The 27003-nt window shown below is 46.1% G+C and overlaps 1 pseudogene; it reads right to left on the bottom strand.

Moving 5' to 3' along the window:
* Window positions 1–9321: 9321 nt before the first annotated feature.
* On the bottom strand, window positions 9322–12761 carry LOC140410267 (uncharacterized; annotated as a pseudogene).
* Between the last annotated feature and the right edge of the window lie 14242 nt (window positions 12762–27003).

Consider the following 27003-nt stretch of genomic DNA (forward strand, 5'->3'; position numbering starts at 1 on the left):
ACTTCTATTGTTCTGACAGTTTGAGTTTGTTTCTGCTGATGTTACTAAACAAATGGGCTGCTGTTTAATATTCTGGATAAATGTCAAATAACTTGTCAAGCTTTGTGTTAAACACATTGTTGTGGATTTTTGTCTTCCCCTGGTCAGTGTTTAACGTCACCTGGCTGGAGCTCAGGAAGTACAATCTGGGGAAAGGATTCTATAGCAGGGACAGAACTTCAACCAGGTCAAGGCCCCTTAGGGCCAATGAGAGGTACAAGCAGAACTTTGGTCTTTCTCATCTCTTTTCTCTGACAGCAGACTTCCTGTTTGGGTTAATCTTCAGGGATGTAAGAAATGTGTTCCAATTGCTTCTGTGCAGCACATACCATCTAAAGATGATCTGTATGGATTCCATGGCCACAGAGAAAAATGGACAGAAAAATAGCAACTCCCTGGAACTCTAACTCTCTGATTTCTGTTTTGTAATCATTGTGTTTCAAAGCTCCCAAGCACAGAGATGAAGCTCCTTTACAACTGTGATTGTGCAATCTGAGTCAGGCAGACTGGAAACGTGCTGTTAAATCAGAGATTGGTGTAAAACTGTATTCTCTTGATTGAAACTGCAGGGTTTAGTTTCAAGTTTAAAATGATTATGGTGATTATCCTGTGAAGTTTTGAAGCTGACAGTCTACCACTTTAAATCAACAACTGATATTGATATAGCACTTTTAACATTGGAAAATGTAGTTAAATATAAAGTTTAAACTCTGTATTACAATAGCAAGAATCTTTGCGCTGCTGTCATTTGATCTCTGGATGAAGAAAGACCTGAAGCGAATTTCCAGGAATTCCATCTTTAATGATGTGGGCATTTTAGATACCAGGGTTTTGTTGTATTTTTCCTCAGTATTTACTGCAGAATTTGGTCTTCAGCGAATTCGTCAGTAAAGCAGTTAATCAACATAACACGCTACAAAGCGAAGCCGAGCAGTATCTCCAGCAGCAGCACACCCCTCCCTGATGAATTCAATATATTCTGTGCTCAGTTCGAGCAGGAAACCAATGATCCGCTGTCAAGTGCCCCAGCAGCCCATAACGCACCATACCCACCATCACAGGAATCGAACCTGGGACCCTGGCGCTGTGAAGCCACAGCGCTAGCCACGTGTGCTACCGTGATGCCCGAAGACTTGGCTCCTCACTCTGCAACTAGATCTTTTGTGGGTCTTTCTGACCCACAGACCACAAAACAGTAGAATAAGCAACAACAACCTCCTCCACAATTGTCATCAATACCGGGACCCCACAAGGCTGCGTACTTAGAACTGGCCCCCTACTATACTCCCTGTACACACACAACTGCGTGGCAAAATTAAGTTCCAACTCCATCTACAAGTTTGCTGACGGCACGACCATGGTGGGCCGGATCTCAAATAACGATGAGTCGGAATACAGGAGGGAGATAGAGAACCTAGTAGAGTGGTGCAACGACAACAATCTATCCCTCAATGCCGGCAAAACTAAAAATCTGGTCATTGACTTCAGGAAGCAAAGTACATTACACACCCCTGTCAGCATCAACGGGGCCGAGGTGGAGATGGTTAACAGCTTCAAATTCCTTGGGATGCATATCACCAAAAATCTTTCCTGGTCCACCCACATTGACGCTACCACCAAGAAAGCACAACAGAATACACCCTGCTGGACTGACTGCTGCTTCTGGATGTGGAAGGGGAGGGAAGAATTGGGGATATATACAAGTGGCTGGGGGAAGCAGGGAGGCGGGTGGGTTGTGAAGATCAAGGAGAAATGGGAAGCGGAGTTGGGAGGGGAGATCAATTGGAGAGTATGAAGTGAGGCACTGCATCGGGTAAACGGGACCTCCTCTTGCGCGAGGATGAGCCTGATACAGTTTAAGGTGGTGCACAAGGTGTATATGACTTGGGCAAGAATGACTGGGTTCTTTCAGGGGGTAGCAGATGAGTGTGAGAGGTGTGGGCGGGGCCAGCGAATCACGCGCACATGTTTTGGGCTTGCGAAAAATTGGATAGATTCTGGGCGGGAGTGTTCGCGGTCATAGCCAGGATCGTGGAGGAGGAGGTGAACCCTGACTCTTTGGTGGCGATATTTGGGGTCTCAGAGGAGCTGGAGCTCATGGAGAGGAGGAAGGCCGAAGTTGTGGCCTTCCCCTCTCTGATTGCACGGCAGCGAATTTTGCTGGAGTGGCGGTTGGCATCGCCACCGGGGATAGCGGCTTGCTTGGGTGACCTGTACCTGTACGAGGGGATCTTCAGGACGGTTTGCGGAAAGGTGGGGGATGTTTCTGACTGTGTTTGAGGGCTGGCCGCGAAGGGGGGGAGGAAGCGCAGGGTGAAAAAGGGGAAAATCTGTACAGACTGTATAGTTGATTGCTGGGAAGTATGTTTCCCGGGGCATTTATTCACTGCAACCTGAGCTTGATACATGCTTGTAATAAAATACATTTAAAAAATGAACGCACAACAGCGCCTATACTTCCTCAGGAAAGTAAGGAAATTTGGCATGTCCACATTCTCTTACCAACCTTTACAGTTTGCACCACAAAACTCTGGCTGCATCACAGCCTGGTATGGCAACTGCTCGGTGCAAGAAACTTCAGAGAGTCGTGATCACAGCCCAGTCCATCACACAAACCTGCCTCCCATCCATTGACTCCATCTACACCTCCCTCTGCCTGGGGAAAGCAGGCAGCATAATGAAAGACCCCTTCCACCTGGCTTACTCACTCTTCCAACTTCTTCCATCGGGCAGGAGATACAAAAGTCTGAGAATATGCACAGACTCAAAAACAGCTTCTTCCCTGCTGTTACCAGACTCCTAAACGCCGTTCTTATGGACTGACCTGATTCATACTACATCCCTGTATGCTTCACCCGATGCCGGTGTCTATGTATTTACATTGTGTACCTTGTGTTGCCCTATTATGTATTTTATTCTTTTTCATGTACTTAATGATCTGTTTGAGCTGCTCGCAGAAAAATACTTTTCTCTGTACCTCGGTACGTGACAATAAACAAATCCAATCCAAATATCACGTCCTCGTGTCATTGTTTAATCTTCATGTATTAAAGATTTAATGAGCTGTGTTACGAAGTTTTGTGAATTGGAAATTCTTATCTGTGTTTACTGTTACTCTGCTCGCAAATTTTAAAATTGGATTTCTGAGTCGAAATGGTGGATTGTAAATTGTGAATAACACTGAACATAGAAATATACAGTACAGAAAAGGCCTTCGGCCCACGATGTTGTGCCGAACTTTTGTCCTAGATTAAGAACAAATTAATCTACACCCCATCATTCTACTGTGATCTATGTACCTATCCAACCCAGCATTGCTCCCTGCGGGAACCCTATTCCCCACCTTTTGTCAGTCTGAGGACCTCCTCTTAATCTCTTCTCTTTGCTTTGCAACCAGCTTGTTTTCCATAACAGTATGTCCAATCTACAAGGTGAACAAGATCAGGCCATGTGGAGTGAAGAGCCAGGCAGCAGAATGTTTGGGAAGACGGCTACAAACTCCCTGTAAACCTAACGCTCTAATATCGTTTTGTAGTCGGCTTTCCATTAATTCTGCTATTTGGCCTGGGCGACCTTCAATCAGACCATCTTTTTAAGTGGAAATAGCATAACCTCTAACGCCACAAGGAAGGTAGAAGCTATAATTATCCCTGAATGTTAACTGTGTTTTACTCTATCTCCCACATGGGCTGAGTTTCCGGGTTGCCATTAGACTGCTCCTCATTGTTAATACTTTATTGTTGCTTCTGTCCCAGATGTTGTTTAATCTGAATTTCAGTTTCAGTGAAATGGGTGGAATTGGATGGCCAGAACTGCTCACAGTCCCTGCAGGGTAAAGTTGAATGGAATTTCTGAAACATGGTGGCCCTTACCCCCCACTATTAGTCATTGGTTGGTGTGAGGCAGAATGTTATCCACCTGATCGGACAGAGAGTCCCTATGTGTGCCTGAAAGTGTGTGTGTGTGCTGTGTACAATTTGATATTTACACAACCAGGCCCCATTTCTTTTGTAATAATATAAAGTGTCTGCTGCTTTCCAAATCCCTTTTTCTCACTATTACCCTTGGTTAGTTCACAAATTCCTTGTGTATATCATCCTCTGAGACACCCAGTCTCCATCGAGAGTTCTAATTGTCTTGAAAACAGAAAGCAATAGGATTGCTGCTATCACAGGATCAGTTCTGAAATATTGTCAATCTGATTTTAAGGGAGGATTTGGAAACACTTTGTGGATCCGCAAACACTTCAGAATTATTGTCAGCTCCCTGGTTTGCAACTGCGGGCTTCTCCCTCCCAGCGACAGGCCCAGGTTCATGGCCGCCATCCTGGTTCAGCGAGTGGAGGACGGTTCACATCAGAGGATGGGAGAGGGAGGACAATAAATCAGAGGTTACACTTTGGCCTCGGGGAGGACTCCGATCTCTGGGAAGGAAAGAAACCCTGGGAGGTGGGCAGGGAGGATTCAGAAACACCTGCTGGAGACCCCAAATCCCCAATAAGACCCATTGAATTTATTGTCTACAGGAAGAAGCTGGAGAACTGAACCCAGAGGTTAGGACGGAGGGATAAAACTGAGGAGGAAAGAAATGGTGCAAATGGTGAGGTGGGTGTGCTTAACATCCCAGGGAAGCTGGGCAGGTGTGTGGGATGGGGATTTATAGCTTTGGGGAAATGATAGGAAAACATATTCCATCGGAACTAGAATTGCCTGTGCTTCCTGTTAAGAGTTTTGTCAACTGCTGTCATACAGCAGGGGAACATTTACAGGCAGGAAACTCAGCTATTCCGTGTGTGGGAAGGGATTTACTCAGTCAACCAAACTCATATCACATCAGCGAATTCACACTGAGAAGCTATTCACTTGCTGTGTGTGTGGGTAAGGATTCACTCATTCATCTGGACTGAGCACACGCCAGCAAATTCACTGAGGCGAAGCCATTCAGTTGCACTTCCTATGGGAAGAGGTTCAGGCATTCATCCGTCCTCAGTCATCCAGTTTGCTGAGGCACCAGTGGGTTCACAGTGGAAAAAGGCCATTCAGCTGCAATTCCTGTGAAAAGAGGCAGTCATCCACCCTCATTGCACACCAGCGAATTCACACTGGAGAGACCATTCCCCTGCTCCCATGTGTGGGAAGAGATTCCCTGTAGGATCTGCTCGAGTCACACCCGCAAATTCACACCGAGGAGAAACCATTCAGCTGCACTGACTGTGGAAAGAGTTTCAGATGTTCATCCCAGGGAAGCTGGGAGCGTGTGTCGCATGGGGATTTACAGCTTTAGGGAAATGATAGGAAAACATGAGATTTCCAGCATTTTCTCTTTTGTTATCATGAGTGAATGAGACTGAGCTTTGCTGGGCAAAACTATTGTGTCATCTACTCTGTCACCTTTGTACTTGTAGATTGTGTTAACTCTTGTGTCACCCACGTTATATTGGATAAATCTAACCTTGCAGCATGCTTGAATCAAGGAGAATGATCACAGATATGTGTTTCAAAAGGCACCCTGCAGCCCTGAAAACCAGTTCTATCTCCCGAATATTTAACTCCAGCTAATTATGAGATTAACATCAGCAGAAACAAGCTAAATATCGTCAGATTAACAATCCTGGATGTGATTAACAGAAGCAATAACAGCAGCATCAAACCCCTGCAGCCATTTACAAATTTGCTTCTCTGTCACTAGGTTGAAGGGCGGGTCTCAGCAAGTCTGGCAGCATCTGTAGGGAGAGAAAATAACTAATATTTCAAGTCCAGATGACCCTTTGTCAAAGCTCTATCCACTAGAATGTGGGTTTTGACAAAGGGTCATCTGAACTTGAAATGTTAGCTCTTTTCTCTCCCTACAGATGCTGCCAGACCTAATGAGAGTTTCCAACATTTCTCTTTTGGTTTCAGATTGCAGCATCTGCAGTAATTTGCTTTTATTACTCTCCTGATAACTTGCCCTGTACTGTACAGTTTGACAGCTCCACTTCTGACGGTTTCAGAGTGAAGAATGGAATGACCGAAGAATGTGTTCTAACCCACTGTCACTTTGATATTTTCTTTTCCATGTTCCTGCCCTCGGCCTTCTCTGCAGAAATGGAAGGAATTTCCCTGCACACTAGGACAGGCAGTAAACTCTACAATCTATCCAGACTGAAAGTGAAGACAGAAATAGAATTTCTCGACACTGCTGATGTCATAGAATTTAGCGCAGAAGGAGGCCATTCAGCCTATCGAGTCTGCACCGGCCCTTGGAAAGAGCACCCTACCCAAGCCCCCACTTCCACCTCCACCCTATACCCGTAAACCAGTAACCCCACCCAACCTTTTTGGACACTAAGCGCATTTTAGCATGGCCAATCCAATTACAAATACTTAGATTGTCTCTCCCATGCCTGCAACTTGTTCAGCTTTACTATAAGCAGCAAGAAAACCATAGTTTTGGGACAGGGTGTTGTCAACAAGTTGTGATTAAAATGAAAATTAAAGAATCTGATAACTGGGAATTTGTTTTGGTGTGTGTAGGGTTGAACAAAAAGCAAACTTTTTAAATGTGAATTGGTCAGGAAGTCAGAAGTGAAGGAACTGGAGTTTTTGATATACCGATTAGCCTAGCAACACCATAACCAGATATTTATCAAAGAGAAGTGGGTAACAATAGAGCATAGAATTTCAGACGTTTAGGCAAAGATGGTAAAAGTTGAAAAGAGAAGATGAGGGGCAGCACGGTGGCATTGTGGATAGCACAATTGCTTCACAGCTCCAGGGTCCCAGGTTCGATTCCGGCTTGGGTCACTGTCTGTGCGGAGTCTGCACATCCTCCCCGTGTGTGCGTGGGTTTCCTCCGGGTGCTCCTGTTTCCTCCCACAGTCCAAAGATGTGCAGGTTGGGTGGATTGGCCATGATAAATTGCCCTTAGTGTCCAAAATTGCCCTTAGTGTTGGGTGGGGTTACTGGGTTATGGGGATGGGGTGGTGTTGACCTTGGGTGGGGTGCTCTTTCCAAGAGCCGGTGCAGACTCGTTGGGCTGAATGGCCTCCTTCTGCACTGTAAATTCGATGATAATCTATGAGGGTGAATTACACACTTAAAAGGTGAACTCATGTAAGAACTGTCGTTAAGGGGGATCTCTGCTTCTGCCAGACCTGCTGAGTTTTCCCAGCATTTCCTGTTTTTAGCACATAAGAGACTGCTGGCCTATCGTCCATGGTCTGGGTAGCTCTGGGGGCCGGGGTGCTTGTGGTGTCCACCAGTATGGTAATATGTTACACCAACAGTATGTATCTCCGGAGTGTCTCACTGGCCCTGGTAAAACCATTCTGGTTTAGTTAGGAAGGTTCTCTTAACCTTTTGCTGATTTTGGGCTGTTTTTGTTTGATTGGGATAGCATGTTCCAAAGAAACAAGACTTGTCTGTTCTGAATTTCTGTCCTGGACTTCGTGATGACTTTTGCAATCTCCATTTACAGGATATTAGAGGCGAGGATTTGCAGACCAGACATCACATCAAGATCTGTCAGTCATTAGATTCATCACGACTTGAATATCTTCAGACTCTGAAAGTGGAAGGAGACATGATTGTCTGTTCTGTCTGTGGGAAAAAAATAGAAACATTATTGTGACTGGAAAAGCCCCCAGACACATACACACACCCGAGTGATAGTGTTCCAGAGACTGACTGGTAAGACCTTTAACCTGTTACACATCCAGAATAAACATCACACCATTCAGTGGGGAGAAACCCGACACGTGCGTGTGGACGAGGATTGAACTGATTGTCCAAACTGGAGAGACACAAGGACACCCGCACTACGGAGAAAAGGTGGAAATGTGGGGTCTGTGACAAGGGATTTATTTTTCCCATCCCAGCTGGGAGCCCATCGACGCACTCACACTGGGGAGCGGCCCGTACACCTGCGCCGTGTGTGGGAGGGGATTCACTCTGTTGTCCCGCCTTGGGTTACATCAGCGAGTTCACACTGACTAGAGACCTTTTAAATGTTCCGATTGTGGGAAATGCTTTAAAATCTCACCGGACCTAATCAAACACCAGCTCATTCACACTGGTGAGAGACCGTTCGCTTGTTCTCAGTGTGAGAAGAGATTCAGACAGTCATCTCACCTCATTCAACACCAGCGAGTTCCCGTCGGGGCGAGGCTGTACACCTGCTCCGTGTGTGGGAAGGGATTCACTTCATCATCCAACCTGGTGACGCACCAACGGGTTCACATAGTGGAGAAGATATTTACCTGTTCTGTGTGTGGGAAAGGGCTTTCTCAGTCATCGAACCTGCTGACACACCAGCAGGTTCACACTGGCGAGAGACCGTTCACCTGCTCTGTGTGTGGAAAGAGATTTGCATGATCGTCTCACTTGCTGACACACCAGCGAGTTCACAAGTGACTGCAAAGGAATTTAATAAGTTTAATGCAATCAGGCAGAGTAACATGTTTTTGTGAAAGGGACATTGTGTTTGATTAATTTATTAGAGTTCTTTGAGGAACTAACAAGAACGTGGATAAAGGGGAAGCTGTAGATGTGGGGAACCTGGGTTTCCAAAAGGCATTTGTTATGGCTCGACATAATCAGACCATAAGAATAGGGACAACAGTAAGCTATTCAGCCCTTTGAGCCTGCTCCCCCATTTAATAAAATCATGGCCGATATAACACTCGCTATGTCCAATATCCTGCCGTTTCTCCGAAACCCTTAATTCCGCTACTTATTAAAATCTAGCAATCTCAGCCTTGAAAATGTTCAGTGACCCGCCCTCCATAGCTTCCAGGGGTAAAGAAGTCCAAAGATACTTTGAAATCAGAAATTACTTCTCAAATCCATCTTCAATAAGCATCTCCTTATTCTGCCACTATGACCTCTGGGGCGAAATTCTCCCCCAACGGCGCGATGTCCGCCGACTGGCGCCAAAGACGGCGCCAATCAGACGGGCATCGCGCCGGCCCAAAGGTGCGGAATGCTCCGCATCTTTGGCGGCCTAGCCCCAACATTGAGGGGCTAGGCCGACGCCGGAGGGATTTCCGCCCCGCCAGCTGCCGGAAATGGCGTTTGTTGCCCCGCCAGCTGGCGCGGAAATGCGGCGCATGCGCGGGAGCGTCAGCGGCCGCTGAAAGTTTCCCACGCATGCGCAGTGGGGAGAGTCTCTTCCGCCTCCGCCATGGTGGAGGCCGTAGCGGAGGCGGAAGGGAAAGAGTGCCCCCACGGCACAGGCCCGCCCGCGGATCGGTGGGCCCCGATCGCGGGCCAGGCCACCGTGGGGGCACCCCCTGGGGTCAGATCGCCCCGCGCCCCCCCCCAGGACCCCGGAGCCCGCCCACGCCGCCTGGTCCCGCCGGTAAATACCAGGTTTAATTTACGCTGGCGGGACAGGCAATTTCTGGGCGGGACTTCGGCCCATCCGGGCCGGAGAATTGAACGGGGGGTCCCGCCAACCGGCGCGGCCCGATTCCCGCCCCCGCCCAATCTCCGGTACCGGAGACTTCGGCGGGGGCGGGGGCGGGATTCACGGCGGCCAACGGCCATTCTCCAACCCGGCGGGGGGTCGGAGAATGAAGCCCCGGTCCTCCACTCTCCCATGAGTGAAAACATCCTGCCAACATTTACCGGTATTACCTCCTAAGAATCTTATATATGATTCAGTCATAACACCTCTCATTCTTCTGAACTCCAAGGAGTACCGGCACAACCTGTTTAATCTTTCCAATTAAAGGTTACTACACAATAAGAGCTCACGGTGCAGGGTTAACATATTAGCATGAATGAAGAACAGGGAGCAGACAGCAGATAATTTCAGGTTGGCAACTACAACTATTGAGAGTGCCACAAGAATCAGTGCTGGTGCTTCAATCATTCATAACCTATGTCAATGACTAATATTTGCTGATGACATAAAGATAGATGGGAGAGTAAGTTGTGGAAAGGACAGCTGCAAAGGAATATGGTAGGTTAAGTGAGTGAGCAGAAAGTTGACAGATGGAGTATAATTTGGGAGAATGTGAACTCATCCATTTTGCCAGGAAGAATAGAAAAGTTACAAATTATTTAAATGGAGAGAATTTGCAGAATTATGGGTACAGCGGGATCCAAGTGTCCTGGTATATGAGTCATGGAAAGTGAGCATGCAGTGAATAAGAAGACAAATGAATGATTGGAGTTTGTTGCAAGGGGGATTTCTCCAGTTGTACAGGGCAATGGTGAGACCACATCTGGAGCAATGTGCACAGTTTTGGTCTATTCATTTTAAAAAATATAATTGTATTAGATGCAGGTCAGAAAAAAAATAATCACTAGAATGATTCCTGGGACACAGGAATTGTCTTGTGAGGAACAGTGGACATGTTGGATCTGTACCGAAGAATGAGAGGTGACCTTATTGAAATATATCAGATCCTGAGGGGACCTGACAGAGTTGCACACTGAGAGGATTTTTTTCTCTTATGAGATAAACGAGAACCAGGGGACACAGTTTAAAATAAGGGTCTCCCATTTAAGATGGAGATGAGAACGTTTTCATATCTCAGAGTGTGTAATTCTGTGGAATTCCCTTCCTCAAAGAGCAGCAAAGGCTGGATCATTGAATATTTATAACACAAGTTCGACGGATTCTTGATTAACTAGGGAGTCAAAGGTTATAGGGGGTACACAGTAAAGACAACATAGTTCATAGAATTTACAGTGCAGAAGGAGGCCATTCGGCCCATCGAGTCTGCACCAACCCTCTGAAAGAGCACTGCACCCAGGATCATTGCCCTGTCATACCCCTGAAACCCCAGCTAACCTTTGGATGCTAAGGGGCAATTTAGCATGGCCAATGCACCTAACCTGCACATCTTTGGACTGAGGAAGGAAACAGGAGCACGTGGAGGAAACCCACGCAGACATAGGGAGAATGTGCAAACTGCACACAGTCACCCAAGGTCAGATTTGAATCCAGGTCCCTGGCACTATGAGGCAGCAGTGCTAACCACTGCCTTGATTTTATCAATTAGTGGAGCCAGCTCGAGGGATTCAATAACTGACTCTTGCTCCTAAATTGTATTATCATATAGTTACTTGTTAATTTCAGACTGGAAACATAAACCTGCTGTTTCACTTTTGTCAGGGACAGATCACGGTTTTACACCAATCTCCGATTTGACAGCAAATTTTCAGCATTCACCACTGTTCTTCCCAACTCTAAACCAAGTTGTAGAGGAGCTTTCCATGTCTAGAAGCTCTGAACCATGGAATACAGTGGCTGGAACAGATTTCTAACACGCCTCTGGATTAACCCATAAGTTCAGCCATAGATGTGATTTAACAGCAGCAAGAACAGCGGAACCCAAACCCAGCCGTCACTCGTGAAGTTGTTGGTGTCTCAGTAGTTGGGATGAGTCAGTGAATCCTTTTCCACACATGGAGCAGGTGAATGGCTGCTTCCCTGTGTGAACTCATTGGTGATGCAGCAGGGAGAATGCTCAACAAAATCCTCCCCACACACAGAGCAAGTAAATGTCCTCTCCCCACACTGGGTGAACTGGTGTCTCAGCAGATCATTGCTGCTTTTAAAGCTCTCCTCACAGTCAGAACATTGAAAAGTTCTTGTCTCAGTGTGAACTCGCTGGTGTCTCAGGAGATTGGATGAATGAGTGAATCCCTTCCCACAGTCTGAACAGATGAACGGCCTTTCCCCAGTGTGAACACGCTGGTGTATCATGAGGTCAGACGATGTCCTGAACCCAGTGCCGCAGTGAGGGCTCTCATCAGTGTGAACATATTGGTGGCGAATCAGTTCCCTGGAACTTTTATAGCACCTTTCACAATCTCGGCATTTAAAGAGTCAGTGTGAACACGCTGGTGTTTCAGCAGAGTGGAGGAATCGGCAAATCCCTTCCCACATTTGGAGCAGGTCAATGGTCTCTCCCCAGTGTGAACCCGCTGGTGTGTCAGGAAGGTGGGGGATCTAGTGAATCCCTTCCCGCATTCAGAGCAGGTGAATGGCCTCTCTCCAGTATCATTTCTCTGGTGTGTCTGTAAGCTGGATAACTGAGTGAATTCTTTCCCACACTTGGAACAAATGAATGGTCTCTCCCCAGTGTGAATATGTCGATGAATTTCCAGGTCAGATGGATAATTGAAACCTTTCCCACAATCCACACATCTCCAAGGTTTCTCCATGGGTGTCCTTGGGTCTTTCCAGGTTGGGTAATCAATTAAAGCTTCGTCGACACACAGAACACATATACGGTTTCTCTCTGCTGTGTTGTTTTCTGAGGCACTTTAACTGGTTGAAGCTCTTTCCATAGTTCCCCAGTCAGTGCACTGGAACACTCTCACTTGGGTGTGTCTCTCTCGGTGCTTTTCCAGTCACACTGATATTTGAAATCTTTTCCCACAGACAGAACAGATAAACATTTCTCCTTCCACGTTCAAAGGCTAATGGTATTCAGGTCACGATGAAGAGCGAGACACTGTCCATTCTTAATGTGATGTTTGGTTATGTCTATATATCGTCGTCTCACCTGGAAAAGGAGTTGATAAAGGTTGTTACTGCAAGTCCAGGATAGAAATTCAGAACATACAATTCTAGTTTCTATGGAACATTGTTTTCCCTCAAAACTGTTAATCTTTACCCCACACAGTCTCCTTTTCCCTCTGCAGGATCCAGATGAGTTCCTTTCCTCCACTCCCAGTGTTCTCCCTCCTTCTCGTCCGTTCTCCAATTCCAGTGTGCAGACTGAGAATTAAAAGAAGTCAATTTTTTTCTCTCTTTGTCACTGGGACCATGAAGCCCCCCCCCCCCCACCTGCTGTCCCCTCACCAAGATGGACATGCATGCGCCCTGGTGGCTGGACAGCCCTGCCTTCCTCGTTCAAATGGCCACCAGTAGCCTGTGTAACCTGGGCCTGCCACTGGGAAGGGATGCCCACCTCCCTGATCTGCCCTGATGCCCTGTTTCTTAAGCAGTCCCTCAATGAGCCTTCTCCATTGAGACCAATCAAAATCCAGGGTCTCCATGAGTTGGTGGGAAGATTTGATTTCTTCGATGGGTGCATTGAGGACGTCTCTTCAGTGTTTCAGCTGATTTCCTGAGAGTCTCCAGTTGTGACTGAGGTCTGAGTAAAACATTTACTTTTGGAATATTGTGACAGGGATTAAAACAACATGTCCCACCCAGCAGAGCTGGTTTTCAGTGAATCTCACCTCGATGCTGGATATGTTGACTTGGGAGAGAACATTGCAGTTGGTCCATCTTTCTTGTGATCAAATTTGAAGGATTTTGTGGAAGGAAAGACTGGTAATACTTCTCCATTGCTTTGTGGTACTGATTGTGGGCTGTCTAAGTCGACAAAGCATTTTGGAGCATGGGAATCATTGCTGCCCGTTACACTACACCCTGAATCTTGGATTCGACATCCTGATCCTCAATGGGGTTAAACAGTACATTTCTGCCAGGATCACTGACAAACAAGCCAGAGGTCCAGGCAAATGCTCTGGGGACCTGGATACCTGGATTACCATCATGGTAACTGGTGGAATTTAAATTCAATTGATTAATGTGAAACTGAAACCTCCTCTCAGAAATGATGATTGTCAATTATTGTAACAACTTATCTGGATCATTAGTGTCCTTCAGGAAGGAAATCTGCCATTCTTGCGGGATTTGGTCTATATGTGACTCCAGACTGACAGCAATGTGCTTCACGTTTAACGGTCTTCTGAAATGGGCACAGCAAGTCTCCCAGTTCAAGGGCAATTAGGGATGGGCAAAAATGCTTGCCTTGCCAGTTACGCCCACATTCATTGACGAATAAAGAAAATACCTTTTTCCTCAATTGGCTGATGGCTAAGCTGTCACATTAGAGCCGATGAAGAATTTTGTCAGCTATGTCTACCTTCGTCGAGAGGAGGCCCACAAGATACAGAAAATGGTCCACATTTTCGAGGAGTTCACCATTATTTGTCATCAACGAGGAATAGGTGGCAGGGCACACAAGATATTACAAAAGGTGGGTAGAAAGTGCACAGGAGATCTAACCGCTCATAGTAACAAAGGCATGTACAGATTCTTCACCACTGTAAAGGCAATCTGTGACCCAAGCACTCAGTGGCCCACCCACTGAGCGCCAATCATGGAGGGGAACTCATTCAGGACAAGGAGGCAGTCAGCGTTCACGAGAGAGAAAATTATGAAATACTCCACAACCAAGACTTCATCTCTGACTTCAATTTTCTCAATTCCTTTACTCAATGGCGAGTCAGCTCAGAATCAGTGCTACCCCAGTCCTGAGTGAGTGAAAAAGCCAGTCGACAGCTGAAAAACAATATATCAGCTGCCAAAATTCCTAAACAAGGCAGAGTTACACAGCTGCACAACCTCATATTTCTCATCTGGGAAAAGAGATGCATGCCAGGGCAACTCAGGCACACTGCAGTCATATTCAAGAAGGGAGACAAGAATAGTGGTTAGCACTGTTGCTTCACAGCGCTAGGATCCCGGGTTCGATTCCCGGCTTGGGTCACTATCTGTGCGGAGGCTGCATATTCTTCCCGTGTCTGCTTGGGTTTCCTCCGTGCGCTCCGGTCTCCTCCCATAAGTCCTGAAAGACGTGCTGTTAGGTGAATTGGACATTCTGAATTCTCCCTCAGTGTACCCGAACAGATGCTGGAGTTGGGGATTTTTACATTGGCTTCATTGCAGTGTTAATGTAAGCCTACTTGTGACACTAATAAAGATTATTACAATTACGTCCCTGCCACAGGGAAGAACATTGCACGGATGCTCCTCAATAACCTTCTCTTAGTGACTACAGATCTCCTTCCAGTTACCGTGCCATTTTCCTCTCAGCGAGAGGCAACAGACATGATCTACACACCACGGTAAATCCAGGAAAAATGAAAGGAACACACCAACTGTGGTTCTTTGACTTTTATGAACTCACAAAAGGCTTTCATAGTGTTAAATGTAAAGTTTTATCCTGTATCCTTCTCCAATTTGACTTTCCTCAGAAATTTGTCATCATCCTTCACCTACTCCAAGATGATATGAGAGCATTGATCCTCATCAATGGAACCACCACAGACCCGAACTCAAGAAAGACTAAGATCAGACAAGGCTGTTTTATTCCACCAACACTCCTCCACTTTCCTCTCTGCACCTTGCCTTGAAGAACCGACCCACAGGTCTGGAGATAATTTACAGGACAGGAAACTTAGATCACCTTCAAAACTAAACCAGAATCAGTCCAACCTCAGACATTTGAACTCCAGAATGCATTTCCTTGATCTGTATGTTTTTTAATTCATTTATGGGATGTGGGCATCGCTGGTTAGGCGAGCATTTATTGCCCATCCCTAGTTGTCATTTAGAAGGTGGTAATGAATTGCCACCTTGAACCGCTGCAGTCCTTGAGGTGTAGGTGCACAAAGTGCTGTTGGGGACGGAGTTCCAGGATGTCAGTGAAGGAACAGCGATATATTTCCAAGTCAGGATGGTGAGTGACTTGGAGGGGAACCTCCAGGTGAAGGGGTTCCCAGGTATCTGCTGCTCTCGTCCTTCTAGATGGTAGTGGCCATGGGTTTGGAAGGGGATACCTAAGGAACCTTGTTGACGGTGCACACGCTGCCACTGTTCATCGATGGTGGAGAGTTTGAATGTTTGTGACAGAGGGAGCAATCAAGTGGGCTGCTTCAGCCTGGATGGTGTCGAGCTTCTTGAGTGTTGTTGGAGCTGCACTCATTCAGGCAAGTGGAAAGTATTCCATTGCACTCCTGACTTGTGCCTTGCAGTTAAATGGTGGACAGGCTTTGGGGGATCAAGAGGTGAGTTACTCGCCATAGGATTCCTAGCCTTTGACTTGCCCTGGTAGCCACAGCATTAATATGGCTAGTCTAGTTCAGTTTCTGATCAATGATAACCAGCATGATATTGATTGTGGGGAATTCAGCGGTGGCAATGCCACCTAACTGCCTTGATTCCATTACCTTTAAAACTCTTGCCTCACAAACAATCTCAGCTTGTAAATTTTCAATTGACCAAATGTCGACAGAGTTCTCGATTTCCTGTGAAGTGATTTCTGACATTGCTGCTGAACAACCCAGTCTGTTACACAAATGTGTATCACTGATTTGTTCGGTTAAATTGCGATATTTTCTTAACTTTGTATGCAACAAACTGAAAGAAACACAATAATAAAGACTAAATGGCGAAGATGGTGTAAATCTGAACTAAAAACAAAGTTCTGGAAATTCTCAGCAGGTTTGGCAGCGTCTGTGAGGAGAAACAGAATCAACATTTCCAATCCTATATAATTCTAAAGAACTTCGTATTTCCAGAATTCAGATTTCATTTTAAACTGCAATTAATCTAAATGTTATTGTGCAAACAGATATCTGATGTAAATCTGATTTCAGACTTTCCTCTGAACAGTTCACAAACTGACCTCCATTCCTTCACCAAAGACCCGGATAGAAAATCAACACCACAAAATGGCGGCCGCTGGTTGCCCAGGTAACCCGCGTCTGTCATCGGAATTCCTCCCCCCCCCCCCCCCCCGTTACATCTTCCCTCACCAAGATGGTCATCCATGCGTCCAGCTCTTTGAACAAAGCCGCCTTCCTCTGCTAAGATGGCGGCCGAGAAGCTCGCTCTCAGTGCGCAGGTGCAATGTGGGTGGGTGTGTTCTGAGCATGCTCAGTGTCAGTCACAGAGAGGGGATTGTGAACAAGAGGGGAGGAATGGACACCGCGGCTGGACTGGGAACTTTATCAACTGCTGGGGTCGGCCTGAGGCCCCGAATAGGCCGTGTTCACCCCGCGGGGATGGGGTGGGAGGGAGTGGGAAAGGTTTTGTGAAGGCGATTTCTAGGCAGGGTTCAGCTCGTGCAGGTTTGGTCTCGAATCCCAAATTGGGTGGTTGTGTTTAAAATAGTTTTTTATTTATTATTTATCTACTGAGAAATATATTCATTTGTTTAAAATGTTTTACAGCATTTGTGAAACGACACGATTAAATTAGCAATAGCCTAATGTATTTCTGATGAGAATTTTAATATTGTTGACTGACAAATGAACATAACGTTTTGGGGAAGGATCGATCCTAAAATTATGTTTTAATTTACTCTCGATTTCAGTTTTTATTTCAAAATATAATTGAGAATATCAGTCCAGGAGCAAATGGTAAAAACACCAGCTGCACTTTCGATCATCTCTCACTTTCTGTGACTGTTGCTGCCTTTGTGCCTCTGGGGGAAGTGGGCAATTTTAGCATTGCCAATCACCTAACCTGCACATCTTTTGACTGTGGGAAGAAACCGTAGCACCTGGAGGAAACCCACGCAGACACTGGGAGAACGCGCAGACTCGTTCACAGACAGTGACCCAAGCTGGTAATGTATGGGAAGGGATTCGCCCAATAACTACTCTACTGACAGACCTATTCACACTGGGGAGAGGCCATTCACCTGCTCAGTGTGTGAGAAGGGATGCATTAATTCTTCCCAGTCGCTGAAACACCAGCGAGATCACAGTGGAAAGAGACCATTCACCTGCTCCAAGTGGGAAAGGATTTGCTCAGTTAAACAACCTGCGGAGACACCAGCGAATCCACAGCGGGGAGAGACCACACACCTGCTCCGTGTGGGGGAAGGGATTCACTCTCACAACATCTGCTGTCACATCAACGGGTTCATAAGTGACAGCTGGGGTTGGATTCTGCTGATATTGCTGCTGTTCATGACGTCTAGGATTGAGAGTTTGACAATATTTAAATTGTTCCTTCTAATCTTAAATGTCTGGAGTTTCATGTTCCAGATACATTGTTGATTTTCATGGTGGCCATGTCCCTTTTTTAAAGGCACTATCTGATCTTTCCCTTAATTCAAGAACTCCAAAACAAACTGGTTTACAATAAAATTCTGAACTTTTATTTCGGTCCTTTTTCAATTAAAAAAAAAAGTGTCCAATTCTTTTTGTCCCCAACATATTTTGAATTGTAGGTGTGAGACCCACGCAGGCACAGGGAGAATGCACAAACTTCATATGGACAGTGACCCGGGGCCGGGATCGAACCCGGGTCCTTGGCGCAATGAGGCAGCAATGCGCCATCATACCGCCCTCGCTTTTATTTCCATCATAAATTGATCTTTGGTGCAAAATCCACAATTCAGTGTCTGAGAGATTCCACTTCTGAGAGATTAACATCTTCAATTAGAAAGTGCTGATTAATTATCGCTTCCCATTTTTACTTACATATTCTTCACAGTGATTCCCTTAGTATAAAATTAAATTATCAAAGACAACAAAATAGTGAAACATTTTACAACATTTATAAAAAATGATGACTAGAATGGGCTTTGGACCAATAAGGAAGATACAGCTGTGGTGTCACCAGGGCCTGTGTGTTGGAAGGACAGTACTTGTCACATAAGATTATCCAGTTTCTTGACAGTGACCTACCAAGATGGCCACTGGAAGTCAACCCAAAGCCTCATGGCAGACTAATGGAAAACACCTATCAGGAATCAGTGCAATGAGGATCAGCTGCGTAGCCTTGCTAGACTATATAAGCAGAACACTGAGTACGGCTAGGGGAAAAGCCAACTGGTGAACGCAAGGAAGCCTTCGAAAGTGAAGAATTTGCCCTGTGTTGCTGACCTCGGACACTGAAAACGCTGATGTGGATTGAACTTTGGCCTGTATGAGGACCCGTACTGGTAATGTGACTGTCGCTGGAACATTTTGCGGTGAGATTTCCCGAGGAAACAAATTCACTGTCCAGGTTTAAATAGGGATATCTTGTGTGTAAAGTTAGACTCAAAAGAAGAGCTAGGTGTTTACTTTCTTTTCTGTTTTTGCTAAGTATCCTAAGACCTTTAAAGAAATGTTCAGTTTTTGGTATTTGAAAACTGAGCTATTGATCTGAGTGAACATCCCACCGATCAGCATCCCCAGCTCCTTGGAACATCACACAGGATAGCACTGCTGGTAATGAGAGTGAGATGGCCAAAGTATCAAGTAATTAATTTGCCTCATTATTTCCCAGGGAGACACAACAGGTCATGGTGACACTGAATGATGAGTTGAGTAATGAGATAAGTTCATTTAAAGGTATTGAACAAATTAATCACACTGAAAGAAGATTAAGTGGTCTGGCTGGATTGAAATCATTAAAAATAAAATTTTAGGGAAGAGCTGTTACTAGTCAGCATGGATTTCGAAAGGGAACATCTTGTCTGACCAACCTATTGAATGTTTCGAGGAGGTAACAGAGAGGGCAGATGATGGTAATGCAAAAACCTGGATTTTCAAAAGATATCCCAAAGCAGGCTAATGAATAAGGTTGGGGAATGTGGAATCGGGAGGGGGGGGGAGTGGCAGAACGGATAGCTCGCTGGCTTCAATGCAGAAAGCAGAGAGTGGGGGTAAAGGGGAGATCAAGGATCAGTGCTGGGACTACTGCTGTTCACAATTTACATCAACAATTTTGACTTTGGAATCAAAAACACAACTTTGAAATTTGGGGATGACACCACATTGGGGATTTGGTCAATACTGAGGAGGACTGCAACAAATTACAGGGGGTGGGATTCTCAAATCAGCAGCTGCCGCGAATTTGGCATCGGAACCTATTTGGCATCGTTTCCCAATTTTGGCATCAGCCAAAGGAGAGTCCTGCCCAGGATATTTATAAAACCCAGAATGGGCAAATAATTGACAAATGAAATTCAACATGGAGAAATTTGAGGTAATATATTTTGGTGGGAAGAATAGGGAAGACATAATCTTTGGAAGGTGTTGAGGAACAAAGGCAACTTGGAGTATAATGGCATCAGTCAATAAAAATTGGACACCAGGTTAGCAAAGATGTAGGAAATGCAAAACAAGCAACAGGGTTTCTTTCTAGAGGGATAGAATTGAGAAGTCGGGTTCAGTTCTTCATTCCACCTGGAGACAGACTGATACTGCCTGCACCTAAGAGAGGCGTTTGTCTGCTCTATGTGTGGGAAGCGATTTGGCAACTCCTCCAGATTCCAGAAACACCAGTGAGTTCACATTGGGGAGAAGCAGTAAAACTTGTGTGTGTGTGTGCATGGGAAAAGTCACTCAGTTATCCAGTCTTTGGATACATCAGTGAGTTCACACCAGTTCATTTGCTGCTATATGTGGGAAAGGATTCACTATGTCCAGCCTCACTGCACATCAACAAATAATTCTGGAAAAACCCAGTGGTTCTGGCAGCATCTGTGGAGATCGCAACAGAATTAACATTTCATGTTGAATATGATACTTCTTCCTCATCTCTGAAGAAGTCACATTGGACTTGATAGGCTAACGGTTTCTCTCTCCACAGATATTGCCAGATCTGTATTTTTCCAGCATTTTCTGCTTTCATTTCAGATTTCCAGCATCTGCAATATTTTGCTTCTCTTTCACTGCCCATCAAGTTGTTCACTCTGTTTAGAGACCCTCTATTTCTTCTCTGTGTGAAGAGTTTTAAAAACAGTAAAGGTCGGATGAATTCTAACTCACAGAAACAATCTACCTGCACTGAGAGTGGGACAGGAGTTACTCAGTCATTCAACCTGCTGACACACCAGTAAGTTCCCATGTGTGTGTGGCTGGATTCCGTTGTTATCCTGACCACTGTCTGAGCCTGAAGCAAACTTTTCATCACCTCAGTGTGGGTTTCACCGTGAGTTGATTTTCTGATCCATAAATTGCTAAATTCCCTTTGTGTCCAAAAAGGTTGGGTTACTGGGATACGGTGGAGATGTGGGCTTAGGTATTGTGCTCTTTCCAAGGGCCGGTGCAGACTCGATGGACCGAATAGCCTCATTCTGCACTGTAAATTCTATGATTCTATATGTGCTCCGTCTCCAAGGCACCCGTTTCCACCTCTCTCACATCTCCTGACTCTCCTGCTCCAGTGTGTTTGCTGTTGAAACCCTCATTTAGATCTTGCTCTGTATTGCACTATTCATTCTATGCATTTCAAACCGTTTAAAGAAGGTTTTCCATATTACTACCAGGAATGGACCAGTTTTCAGGGGAAAATGTTGGATAGGTTAGGTTTATATCCACTAGAGAATAAGAGGCAACTTGATCTAAACCTTTAAAGTCCTCGGGGGAGGGGTGGGGGGGGGGGGGGGGGAGATATTGACAGGGTGGATGTGAAGAGGATATTTCCTCTTGTCAGAGAATCTAGAAACAAGGGTCACAGTTTAAAAATGAGTGGTCGCTCATTTAAAACAAAATTTATTTTGCTAGAGGCTCGTGAGTGTAGAACTCTCTTCCTCAAAAGGCAGTGCAAGCAGAATCTCTGAATATTTTGAAGGCAGAGCTAGATAGATTCTTTATTAACAAGGAGGTGGAACCGGTTATTGGAGATAGGCAGGAATGTGGGATTGAGATTATAATCAGATTAGCCATGGTCATATTGAATGGCAGAGCAGGCTCGAGGGGCCGAGTGACCTACTGCTCCTAATTTGTAAGTTTGTATTCAAAAGCTCTCCTAACCTACCTCTCATTTTCCATCCACTGTTTCTCCAGAACACTGGTATTTTTAAAAAGTAATTTATGGATGTGGGCAAGGCCAGCATTTTTTGCCCATCCTGATTGTACTTTGAATTGCGTGGCTTGTTAAGATTATCTCAGGAAGCAGTTAAGATTCAGCAATTGCTGTAGGTCTCGACTCACATGTAGGGCAGACCAGGTAAGGATGACAGATTTCCTTTATTAAGGGGGATTGATGAACAGATGGGTTTTACGATAAAAATACTCTGGGTGTTTAGTTTCATGGTCACCACTAAGACTAGCTCTTAACTACAGATTGTATTAATTGAATTGAATTTCCACACTGAGATTTGAACCCATGTCCCCAGAGTGTTAGCCTGGGCTTCTGGATTACTAGGCCAGTTATGTTACCACTAGACCTCCCCATATCCTAACCTGCAGTTAGTCCCATTTAACCATTACTTATTGATCAACATTGTTTCTTGGTCTGGCAATGCCTCAATATTACAATTCCCAGATTTGTTTCTTTCAATCCCCTACCTGGTCTCACCTTTCCCCATCTCTGTAATCACTTCCAGTCTGACATTCCTCCAAGATCTTTCCACTTCTCCAATTCTGGACTCCTGCACCCCCTCAATTTTCTTCACTCCACCAGTGCATTCAACTGCCTGGGTGCTAAACTCTGGTTTCCCTCCCTGACCATCTCCACCTCTCTAACTCTCTCTCTTCTCCTTTAAGAGGCTTCTTGGAATCTACTTCTTTGACGCAACATTTAGTAACCTGTCCTTATTTCTCATGTTGTGTCTTTGTGTTAAGATTTGTTTGATAACGCACTTTGGGTGCTTGACTATGTTAAAGGTATTAAATCAAAACCAGTTGTTGCTTCTGTTAATCACATTTAGGATTGAACATCTGAATTTCTTTCTGCTGATATTAATCTTTATATAATTAGGCTGGAGGTTTTGTTTCACACACCATGCTGTCCTGTTCCCGATTATTCAGTGACACAGATATTTCTTCCAGATTCAAAGGTGCTGATATTCAGGTCCCGATGGATCGAGTGGCTCTGTCAACCTGACATTTGGTTTGAGATTTCTGACTAAATCCGCCCCTTCTAATATCCTGTAAATGAGGTTTACAAAACTCATCACCATCAGTACAGGATCAAAATTCAGAACAGGGAACTCGTTTTTATGGAACATGAGTCACTCAGATTCAGAATGTAAACTCTTTCTCACCCCATATGTGCTGTCAGACCTGCTGAATTTTTCTGCATTTTCTGTTTTTATCCCTCCTTACAGCTCCTAACATAGACCCTCCTTGTTCTCCTGAAGGTGCCAATTCATGCTGATCAAGGTTCAAAGGGCTGCGGGCCAGTTTTGGCGAGGTACGATGAGTTTAGTTTATTTGTTTGGTAGGTGAAGAGGTTAGCCAAGGCAGCAGGTAGTCTGCAAGCTCGGCGGGTGGAGGGGGGGGGGGGGGGGGGAGAGCAGGGGATACTGGGTGGGGGAGGGTCAAGGGGATGGGCGGGAGGGGTAGAGATCTAACAGTGACCAAGGTATTTTGTTTGCCTCATCATTTTGGTGGGGCTGGTGGCAATCTTAGGTGGGCCTGGGACCTAGGAAGTTGCAATGAAGCGATGATTCATCACAATGGTAATGGCTGACTCAAAGAGAGGAGGGTGAGAGACCGCACGAAGGCTAGTCGATTCATCACAATGGTCATGGCTGACTCAAAGAGAGGAGGGTGAGAGACCCCACGAAGGCTAGTCAACTGGGATGTGCAGGGTTTGGGGTGGGGGGGGTGCGGGGGGGATGAAAAGGGCGGGAGTCTCCTCTCATTTAAAGAGCTTGGGGGTTAATGTGGTGATTTTACAGGAGACTCAATTACGGGTGCAGGACCAGACTAGGCCATGGAAGGCCTGGGTGAGCCACGGTTTTCACTCAGGCTTTGACAGCAGGGCCCAAGGCGGGGCCTGAAGGGTGGTAATTTTAATCAATAAAAGGGTCCGTTTCCAGGAAGGTCCTGGCCGACCAGGGAGTCGCTATGTGATGGTTGCAGACACACTGGAGGAAAGTCAGTGGTCTAGGTAAACGTGTCCACCCTGAATTGGATGATGTAATGTATATAAGGCGGCTGTTGACCTAGACACACACCTACTAATTCTTCGGGGGTCAGGGAGAGAGAGAGAGAGAGAATTGGATCGCTCCAAGCCAAAGTCGTTGGCCCCTTCTGGGATGGAGAAGGTGCCTTCTGCATTCATGGAGGAGACAGGAAGTGCGGACCCATGGCAGCTTATGACCCTGGGGGTAAAGAGTTCTCATTTTTAAAAAAGTTTCCATTAATCGACGATTTAGCGGGGCCAATCCACCAACCTTTTATACCTTTGGGTTGTTGGGGTGAGACCCATGCAGACACGGGATGAATGTGCAAACTCCGTGCGGACAGTGACCTGGGGATTGAATCTGGGTCCCCCGCGCCGTGAGGCAGCAATGCTAACCACTTTGTCACCGTGCCGCCCACAGTCCTCATTTTTGTCGCCAGTACACAAGGTGTACTCGAGGATAGATTACTTTGTCATGGTAGGACTCTTCGACCCAGGGTGAAAAAGACGGAATATTTCGCAGTGGTTATTTCTGACCATGCTCCACGTTTAGTACATCTAGTGTCGGAGGCAGGCCAGACACAATGCATGGGATGGAAGTTGGATGTAGGGCTTTTGTCGGACATTGGTTTCTGCGGGAGGCGTTTTGAGAGCCATAAGGGAATATGTGTAGTTCTATGAGAATGGGACGGTCTCGCCCTCTACACTGTGGGAGGCATTGAAGGTGGTGATTAGAGGGGAGACCATATCAAATAAGTCACACATGGATAGTGAGGCTAGGAAGGAGTGGCAGAAGTTAGTTGATGAGATCCTGGGCGTGGACTGTAGACATGCGTGATCCAATTCTGGATCTCGTGACATGCACGAAAAAGCTGCAAATACAGTTTGGCCTGCTGTCTATGTATCGGGTGATGCACCAGTAGAGCCGTTTGAGGGGTGTGGTGTATGAGTATGGGGAGAAGGCCAGCTGTCTGTTGGCTCATCAGCTAAGGCGGCAGGAGGCTGCCAGGGAGATCATTCAGGTTAGGGAACCGGAGGTCGGCTAGTTTCCCTCCCAGACAAGCTGAATAGGGCATTTCGAGCATCCCCTATACGTACGTGCTTTTGGCACCGAATCACTGAGCTTCCATTTTCTAGCTGCCAGCGATCAAGGAAAGTGGACTGTGAAGAAAATGCAAATAGGCAGAGTACCTACTGGCTAGGATCACACATCTGAATCTGCTGGAGGGAATTGCTCAAGCAGGATAGAACAGTACGAGTGTTAGCTCTGTACAGAGTTCCAGGGTCTCTTGTTAACAGCCAAAAAAGAAACTTAACTCCGGGAAGGGTGGGGGGGGGGAGCAGAATTAATATGATTTTTTGATGTCTGGTTATGTCAATTGTGCCAATGCAAAAAAGGATACAAAGCTCTTGTGTGTTATATGCAGGGAAATACTGGCAGATCAGAAAAGGTCTAAATTTTGAAAGAAGACACTGCCCACTGGGTCTGTGTTCCAACAGAATAGTACGAAGTCTTACAACACCAGGTTAAAGTCCAACAGGTTTGTTTCGATGTCACTAGCTTTCGGAGCGCTGCTCCTTCCTCACCTGAGGAAGGAGCAGTGCTCCGAAAGCTAGTGACATCGAAACAAACCTGTTGGACTTTAACCTGGTGTTGTAAGACTTCGTACTGTGCTCACCTCAGTCCAACGCCGGCATCTCCACATCATGGCTTCCAACAGAATGGCAATCAATTCCCCCCCCCCTCGCCTCCATAACTCTGCTTGCACCCAACCCAGCATCATATCTATTCATATGGACTCTCAGCAAAATTTCCATTAATTTTCTCCATGAGACTGGGTCACCCAGCAAATTCCATCACACCGGCTCCACCTTTCGTTTCTATCACTCCCGGTTTTCTCCCTCCTCCACTCTAGCTGGGTTCAGTTTCCAAGCCTCTTTGAGCAGTGTGCATACAATTAATAATTGGCGGCATGTGGCGCAGTGGATAGCACAGGGACTGCGGCGCTGAGGACCTGGGTTTGAATCCCGGCCCCATGTCTGCGTGGGTTTCACCCCCACAACTCAAAGATGTGCAGGTTAGGTGGATTGGCCATGCTAAATTGCCCCTTAAGTGGAAAAATAAAAATAATTGGTTACTCTAAATTTAAAAAATAAAATAAAATAGTTGTTAATTTTCTCTCCTGGTCACTGGGACTCTCCTCCCAATATTTATTGCTGCACCAAGACAGGTAAAGCAAGAAAACCTTGAGGCTGTAAATACAGGACCTGCAGGATTTTATTGGGGATTTGGTTGTTTTAGAATCCTCCCCGGCCACCTCCCAGGGTTTCTTTCCTTCCCACAGATCAGAGTCCTCATTGATTTGAGGCTGAAGTGTAACCTCTGATTTATTGTCCCCCCTCCCCCATCCTCTGATGTGAACCGTCCACCACTCGCTGAACCAGGATGGCGGCCATGAACTTGGGCCTGTCGCTGGGAGGGAGAAGCCCCGCAGATGCAAACCAGGGAGCCGACAATAATTCTGAAGGGTTTGTGGATCCACAAAGTGTTTCCAAGTCCTCCCAGTCCAGCCGCCGGCTCCATCACCCCCTTTAACAAAGAGTCATCCAGACTCAAAACATTATCTCATTCTCCTCTCACAGTCCAAAGATGTGCTGGTTAGGTGGATTGGGTATGCTAAATTGCCCTCAGTGTCCAAAGGTTATGTTGGATTACGGGGCTAGGCCACGGGATCAGACCTAGGTGGGGTGCTCTTTCAGGGGGTCGGTTCAGAATGGATGGGCCAAATTGTCTCCTTCTGCACTGATGGGATAAACAAGCGGCTCGCCATCACTGCACGTACACCAATTAACAATGCCCAGGGAGTGACTGACAGCAGATGGAGGCCAATAGGATGTGCGAAGCGTTCCCGCGGCATCTGCGACAACGGATGAACGGACATCGCACGACAATCGCCAGGCATGAATGTTCCCTTCCAGTCGGGGAACACTTCAGCAGTCAAGGGCATTCAGCCTCTGATCTCTGGGTAAGTGTTCTCCAAGGCGACCTTCAGGACGTGCGACAACACAAAATCACTGAGCAAAAACTTATAGCCAAGTTCCACACTCATGAGTATGGCCTCAACCGGGACCTTGGATTCATGTTGCATTATATTGACAGCAGTTCCAGAGCAATAGGAAGAGGAGGCGGTGCTGGAGGACCCAGGGCAAGTGGATCGGAGTGAATGAGGGTCTGAGCCCGGATCTCCCACAGTGGAGCAGAGATCCAGGCTCAGACTCTGGGTGAAAATCCCATCGTAGCAGCTGGTGAAATTTAACTGCAATTCATAAAAACTTGAATTGAGAGCTGTCGCAGTAAGGGTG

The sequence above is a fragment of the Scyliorhinus torazame genome, chromosome 4, assembly GCF_047496885.1.
Source record: "Scyliorhinus torazame isolate Kashiwa2021f chromosome 4, sScyTor2.1, whole genome shotgun sequence".
Taxonomy (NCBI): domain Eukaryota; kingdom Metazoa; phylum Chordata; class Chondrichthyes; order Carcharhiniformes; family Scyliorhinidae; genus Scyliorhinus; species Scyliorhinus torazame.